We start from the raw sequence: 7,776 nt of genomic DNA, 5'->3' as shown, positions 1-7,776 counted from the left end.
GTGCCTGCCCCGTGCCCAGCCCCCTCTGAAGGATTCATGGGCATTTGATAGTTTCATCCTCCCAATGTCCCAGAGAGAGGCAGGATGGCCCCGTCCTTACCAAGGCTTTCTCCAGTGTTCGAACCCAACCTCTGCTGCTTACCAGCTGTGTGACCTTGGCCAAATTCCTTTGCCTCTCTGTGCCCTCATCTCCTCATCTGAAAAACGGGGACGATGATATTACCTGTAGTGTGGAGGTTGTCAGGACTGAGTGAGTTAATCTCATGAATGCCTGAGTGGATGCTTAAGAAACACTTGCTGTGATGAAGAAGAAAAAGATGATGCTGATGGTGTGACAGTAACCATTATCATCATCATCGCCATCATCTCTGGGTCACATTCAAGAGTGTGGGTGACTTGCCCAAGGTCACCTAGCAAGCAAGCAGCAAAATAAGGCCTCAGACTTGGCACCCAGGTCCTTCCTCACGGGGCCCTCCTGCCTCAGCAGAGGAACCCCCATGGGGCCATGACCTGGCCACTGTCACTTGGCATGAACTCATCCTGCCTGGGTGGCCCTCCTTCTCCAACAGCCGCAGAGTGTGTTCCAGAGCCAGTACTTCGTGGGTGGAGCACCTGAGGTCAGGAGTTCAAGACCAGCCTGGCCAACATGGTGAAACCCCGTCTCTACTACAAATAGAAAAATTAGCTGGGCATGGTGGCACACGTCTGTAATCTTAGCTACTCAGGAGGCTGAGGCAGGAGAAACACTTGAACCCGGGAGGCAGAGGTTGCATTGAGCCCAGATCATGCCACTGCACTCCAGCTCCAGCTTGGGAGACAGAGTGAGACTCCGACCCTCCCCCCCCCCAAAAAAAAAGTACCAGCTCTTGAACCTCTTCTCAGAGACTCCGTTTTTGTAGGTTTTAAGTGGGAGCCCAGAATCTATATTTTTACTAAGTTTCCCCCAGTGATTCTGCTATTCAGCCAATCTGGAAGTTGGTACATTATTTCATACAATTTTCACAGCAACTCATAATAAAATAGGGGTCCTTATCGTGTTTTGGATTAGAAGGCTGAGGCTCGGGTGGTTAAGGAACTAGCTGGAGATCACTCACCTCTCCGTGGTGGAGCCACACTTGGAGTTCTGTGTGTTTGATGCCCTCACAAGCCCAAGCATTGTCCTTTCTGCTAGACTGCCCCCTGCTGACTGCAACAGTACTGCAACTAGAATTTTTGCCTGCTGGTGCCAGGCTGGTAGATATTTCCAAGTCAGTGTTATAGCAGGGAGGGCCTGAGAAGATAGTTGTCATGGCCACATTTGATGGCCTGAACTGAGGCTCCAAACCCTTGCTTCATCAGAGTTGCTCCAGCCCAGGAAGCTGTGGGTCTCCTGGGCCTGGGGCTTTGGGAGGCAGACCTCATGGCTTAGAGCCAACATCTGCTTAAATGTTCCATCAGAGCCCTGATTAGGAGATCTATCATTCTTTTTTTTTCCCCCTGACCCAGCTACACTACTTCAAGTTCAAGTGTGAGGTTCAGAGCACGTTTGCCTTGGGCGTGGAGGAGCATCGTTTTCACATCCGCACCCGGCTGATAGCTGCTAAGGTCAGTCTCACCAACTTCATGAAGCTGGAACAGACTTTCCTACAGGTGTGTGGAGGACAGCCCAGGCCCAGGGCATGCTGGGGTGGGGGTGGGGGCTCCTGGGACAGCCCTTTGAGAAAAGAGAAATTGTCCTAATGTTCTGGTTCCTAGGAGGGAAGGGCAGGCAAGGCTGTGAAATGGACAAAAATTGCTGGAGTAGGTTATCAACTGGTGTCTATATCCATCCCTTCTTTTTGTATTATTTATTGAGCATCTACTAGGTGCCAGGCACTATTTTAGAAGCTGGGGTGTGACCTAAAATGGAACTGATCAATCCTTCCTTTCATTAAATGTGCACTCTAGTGGGGGAGATTAACTACCCAAAATCACACAAATATGCCAGAGAGTAGTGTGATATGGAGAAGACGCACTGAAGGGACTGAGAGTGGACAGGGAGCGTAGTTTAGGTGGCCAGGGAAGGCTCCACTGAGGAGATGGCTCTTGAGCTAGCCATGGATGATAAGCACCAGCCATTTGAAAATCTAAGGGAAGGCCAGGCTTGGTGGCTTACACCTGTAATCCCAGCACTTTGGGAGGCCAAGGCGGGCAGATCACAAGGTCAGGAGATCAAGACCAGCCTGGCCAACACAGTGAAACCCGTCTCTACTAAAATAAAAAAATTAGCCAGGCATGGTGGCACATGCCTGTAGTCCCAGCTACTCAGTAGGCTGAGGGAGAAGAATCTCTTGAGCCTGGGAGGCGCAGGTTGCAGTGAGCAGAGATCGCATCACTGCACTCCAGCCTGGGTAACACAGCAAGACTCCATCTCAAGAAAAAAAAAAAAAAAAAAAAGCAAACTTCCGACCCCACCCCAGCAGTCCCCCTGCAATGTCCTCAAGTGACCCTCAGACTATGGTATCTACCAGCAGGGACAGCAACTCACTCTGAGCCTTTGCACAGGCTGTTCCATCTGCCTGGAATGCTCTTCCCTGCCTCTTCCCCAAGCTTGCTTCTCTGCATTCTTTTCTCCCTTGAATGCCTCTGTGTGACCATCCTTGTCTCGTCATTTTCTGTCCTGTGACTATCTCTTTGTCAGCCTGGAAGCCCCGTAAGGGCCAGGACCAGGTGTTGGCTATCTTTGTGCCCAGGTGCTCAGCACTGGCTTGGGAGCATAATACATGCTCAGTACATAATTGAGAAATCTCAATACCACTGCGTGGCTCCTACAAGCTCCTCTCCATGATCTAGCCCTGGGCTGAGTGCACCATCCATATTATGTTGCCAAGGTTGACACTTTCTTGCCTCCATTGTCTAGGAAAGTGAGGCTCAGAGAGGTTGAGAAACTTGCCCAGAGCCACACAGCTTGGCCACAGAGTTGAGAGGTGGCTATTCTGCACTGTCTCCACTTGGCCATAATCCCCTCACCCACTCCTCTCCTTTATGTTATCCACTCATCCTTAGGAAGCATTTGGCTTTTTGGTTCCCTGACATATGTTGCCATGCAGGAAACTATAAATGATCCACAAATACTCCCTTTTTCCTCCTCTGCAAACTTCTCTCCTTTCCCATCCCAAGCAGAAGCGTGTGTCAAGTTCCCCTGTGACGCCATCATTCTCTTCCAGCTCAGCACTCTTCCCGGGGAGCTGGTTCTGCAGACCACATACGAGCGAGCTCATGGGACCTGTGTCCTGCACCACATGGTGCTGTGGAATGGTCAGGTGTTGGCCGTCACTGGGAGCCCCTCCGGGCCTCTCCCCAAGCCCTTCAGGAACCTCAGCCTGCAGGGTGAGTGTGTGAGGGGATGCGGGCAGCAGTGACCCATCACTCAAGAAATCATCCCTGGCTGGGCACAGTGGCTCACGCCTGTAATCCTAGCATTCTGGGAGGCCAAGGTGGGTGGATCATCTGAGGTCAGGAGTTTGAGGCCAGCCTGACTAACATGGTGAAATCCCATCTCTACTAAAAATACAAAAATTAGCCAGGTGTCATGGTGGGCACCTGTAATCCCAGCTACTTGGGAGGCTGAGGCAAGAGAATCACTTCAGCCTGGGAGGCAGAGGTTGCAGTGAGCCAAGATCTCGGCATTGCACTCCAGCCTGGGCATCAGAGTGAGACTTTGAAAAAAAAAAAAAAATCCATCACTGAGCACCTGCTGATCCCCGGTGTGATTCCAGGCATGAGGGATCCATCAGGAAGCAAGATGGCCCAGGTGTCCCCCCTCAGGGAGACAGTCATTGAGCAATGAGACACACATAAGCAAAATAACATTCAACATGACAATTTCCACACTTGGGAAAGACTGTGAGAGCAAGCAGGGTCTGTGTGGAGTGGGGGGCTCCTTTAGGTGGGGTGGTCTGAGAAGGCCTCTTGGAGGAGGTGGCTTCCAAGCTGAGATCTAAGGGATAAGAAGGAGCTGGTTGAGGGGCAGAGGCTGCGGAGAGGCACTTCAGGTGGAAGGACCCTGGTGGAAAGCAGCATCACGGAGGCCAGTGTGGCTGGAGTGGGGAGAAGGGAGGAGGTAAGGCAGGAGGGCTGGGGGACCTGGGTCACACAGGAGCTGGGGTTTATCCTGAGTGCGACCAGGCAGGGAGAAGGGGCCAGGGCATGGGAGAGGTGGCATCTCTGGGCAATTCTGGTGCCAGGGTAGGTGAGTGCCAGTGCAGCCCCGACAGCAGCCGTGAGCCCCGGTGTCCTCCAGGAACAGGCATCCCTGGAAGGGGCTGTCATTCGTGGCCTGTGCAGCCATGCAGACTGTTTCTGTGTGAGAAACCCGCTGGGCACAGAAGAGCCTGACCCTCACCCACCAGGTGCGGAGAAAGAATCCAGGCCTCAGCCCGGGGGCACGGTTTGCCAGGTGGCCTATGGAATCCTCCCAGAGTCATGTTTGCCACATGTGTGCCCTGGAAGGCAGAGGAAATGAGCAGGTCGTCAACGAGCCAAGGCAGTGTGCATGCATGTATGTGTGTGTGCCTGCATGTGAACATGCATGTGTGCATGTATGTGTGTATGCATGCCTGTACAGCACATGTGTGCGCATGTATGTGTGTGCATGTATGCATGTGTGCATGTGTGGGCATGCCTGTATGTGCACATGTATCTGCGCCTGTGTGCATACGTGTGTGTACGTGTGCATGCCTGTATGTACATGTGTGTATGCAGGTATGTGTGGGCATGCCTGCATGTGCACATGCATGTGTGCATGTATGTGTGCCTGTGTGTGCATGCATGTGTGGGCATGCCTGCATGTGCGCATGCATGTGTGCATGTGTGCGCATGCATGTGTGTATGCGTGCATGCCTGTGTGCATGGATGTGTGCATACATGCACGTGCATGCATGTATTTGTGCCACCCTTGGTGAGCCTCACAGCCTGCAGCCCCACACTGCGGTCACAGCGTTGCAGGTGGTGGGTCAGCAGGTAGCAGGGAAAAGGCTTCCAGCCCTGCATGTGGTCAGCCTCCCCAGAGCCAATGATTAGGTGATACCCTGAGAACCAGCCGTGTCTCTGGATACGGCTCCCTGCAGCCCATCTGAACAGGTGGGTACCCTTTGTACAGAGCTCAGAGCTCACCACAGTGCAAAGGACCAATGGGCAGCCTCCTGCTGTGGGGGTCTGGGAAAGCAGGGCTGTGCAGGGGCCTCAGGAGGTGGGGTCAAGTGAGGCAGGAGGTCAGGGCAGCTTGACTCACCTGGGGGACAAAGGAAGAAGACCCAGGCTGTGGAGACTGTCTATTGTGAGGACTCAGCTATGGGGTACCACCTGTCATAGCCCGAGATGGAAGGAGAGCATAGGACTGGGCAGCATGGGGGTGTGGTGCTTCCGAGGGGGCACAGGTCACCCATGCATGTGAGGCCCTGAGAGCAATACAGCTTGTCGGGGGTTGGGGCTGCACCCATTAGCTCCTGATTCAAGATGGTGACAAACTGCTCTGAAACTCAGCAGCGTAAAGTGAGCATTGCTCGTTGCTCATGAGGCTGTGGGTTACCTGGGCAGCATTTCTGGTCTTCTGCATGTTCAAGGTCAGCTGTAGGGTGAGCAGGTGGCTCTGCTGGCCTTGGCTGGGCTCTCTGACCTGTTCAGGGGCTGGCTGTCAGCTGTACTTGGACATCCTCAGCTGAAACCAGGCTCCCTGCAACCCCAGGTGGCACCAGCCCACAGGTGAGCAGGTTTGTTCTCATGTGGCTGGGAAGGGGTTCAAGGGAGGAAGTGGGGCAGGGCCTCTTAAGGCCCGGGCTTAGAACTGGCACTGGGTCACTTTGCTGAATCCCATTAGCACATCACAAGGCCAGCCCAGGTCCAAGGGCTGGGGAGGCAGACGCCACCTCCTGGAGGAGCCATGAAGTCTCATTGTAACGGGGGCTCCCAAGTGGTAATGGTGACAAAGTGTGTAGCTTCCGAATTTTGTGAAAATTATCTGGGTGTGTGGCCCCCAAGTGGCCACCTGCCTGAGCTGGCTACGATGTCCGCTGAGGGTCCCCTGAACACCCCCCGCCGGACCTGGAGCTGCTGACCTCAGCTCACATGCCCTACCCTTTGTGTGTGTCCTCACCCGCCCAGTGGCGCTCACCCACCCAGTGCCCCTCCCCCTGCCTTGACACTGCAGCCTCCGCCTGTCCTCAGAGCATTTGGGAGGCAGCCACTGGGACGACCTTGTTGTCGGCTGGGATGGCAGGGACCAGGTAGGCGTCAGGGCTGGACGGTGACCCTGGGGCAGAGCTGAACTCCACCCTGCAGGCTAAGAGGAGTCCTTGGGGCCCTCCCCTGCCCAAGGAGCTCTACCTAGGGCTGACAAGGCTGCATCATGTCCCAGTTTCTCTGGAAAGGCAGCAGGAGACCTGGGTCCCCACAACACCTTGACAGGCACGGCAGTGACAGTGGCTGACAGGCGGAATGCTTACCCCATGACAGGTGCTGTGTGTCAGCCCACACCTCAGTCTCCCATCTGCTCAGTGCTATTAATAGCCCCGTGTTCAGATGACGAAATTGAAGGACTTAACAGGCGCCGTGACCTGACTGGAGCCACAGAGCTAGGGGAAGACAGTGGAAGAGGAGAGCGACCTCCAGTTTCATCTCTGTCATGTGTTCGCTCCATCCGCAGCTCTCCAAGCCTCGATGTCCTCCTCTGAGAAATGGCTGTGCTCTACCAGGGCCTTGCACAGGGCTGGGTTTGTGCTCAAATCCACCTGCCCCTGCAGCCTTGGCCTTGAGGGAGAAGGTGGTCTGTGCGGGGGGTGGAAAGAGGTGCGGCCTGTCTGGGTAAGGCCCCTGGCTGAGTCTGTCCCCCTCCCCAGGTGCTGGTCTCCTCCTCCCCATGGCTGGGGAAGAGTGAGCTGGCTGCCCGCCTGGCCCTGGCTCACCCATTCAAAGTCTCCTGGTGGAAGCTGAAGCCAGTGGCCTTGCTGAGAGCAGGAGTGGCAGGCAGAGCCGGCAGGTGAGCAAGGATGTCCCGGGAGCCCTTGGCGGGGGTGGGAGTGGAAGCCACAGGGCTGAGCCTGTCGGGCTGGGCCCCTCAGGTAGGATAGGAAAATGACAGCGCGTTCATCAGTGACAAGGACTTCTCCAGAATCACAGCTCCCTGAAGCCTGGGGATCTTCAGGTCCTTCATTCAGTTGTTTCTTTATCAATACTTCATTAAGCATCTACTGTATACCAGGCAATGTGTGAGGACAGCTCACATTTAAACGTGGGAAACAGGTACAGATATCTCCAATTCATCATTTATAGTTGCTTGTTTAGTGGTAGCTTTGGGGACTGAGTGAGCAGCTGGGTGCCTCATCTGGCTGGGTGGCCTCAGGCGTCTCCCATTGCCTCTCTGAGCCTTCAGTTTTTCCATCTGTGAAAGGGAGGACAATAGGCCTGCTGTGTGCAGGCAAAAGACAAAAGCAGTAAAGGGGCTGGGCGCAGTGGCTCATGCCTGTAATCCCAGCACTTTGGGAGGTCGAGGTGGGCAGATCACTTGAGGTCAGAAGTTTGAGACCAGACTGGCCACCATGACAAAACCCTGTCTTTACTAAGAAAACAAAAAAATTAGCTGGGCGTGGTGACGTGCACCTGTAGTCCCAGCTATCTGGGAGGCTGAGGTGGGAGAATGACTTGTACCTGGGAGGTGGAGGTTGCAGTGAGCCGAGATCATGACATTACATTCCAGCTTGGGCTACAGAGCAAGACTGTCTCGGGAAAAAAAAAAAAAGTCCTGATCACAGTGTAAGGGGC

This window comes from Cebus imitator, unplaced genomic scaffold, assembly GCF_001604975.1.
Source record: "Cebus imitator isolate Cc_AM_T3 unplaced genomic scaffold, Cebus_imitator-1.0 Scaffold288, whole genome shotgun sequence".
NCBI lineage: Eukaryota > Metazoa > Chordata > Mammalia > Primates > Cebidae > Cebus > Cebus imitator.
This window is presented reverse-complemented; position numbering follows the sequence as displayed.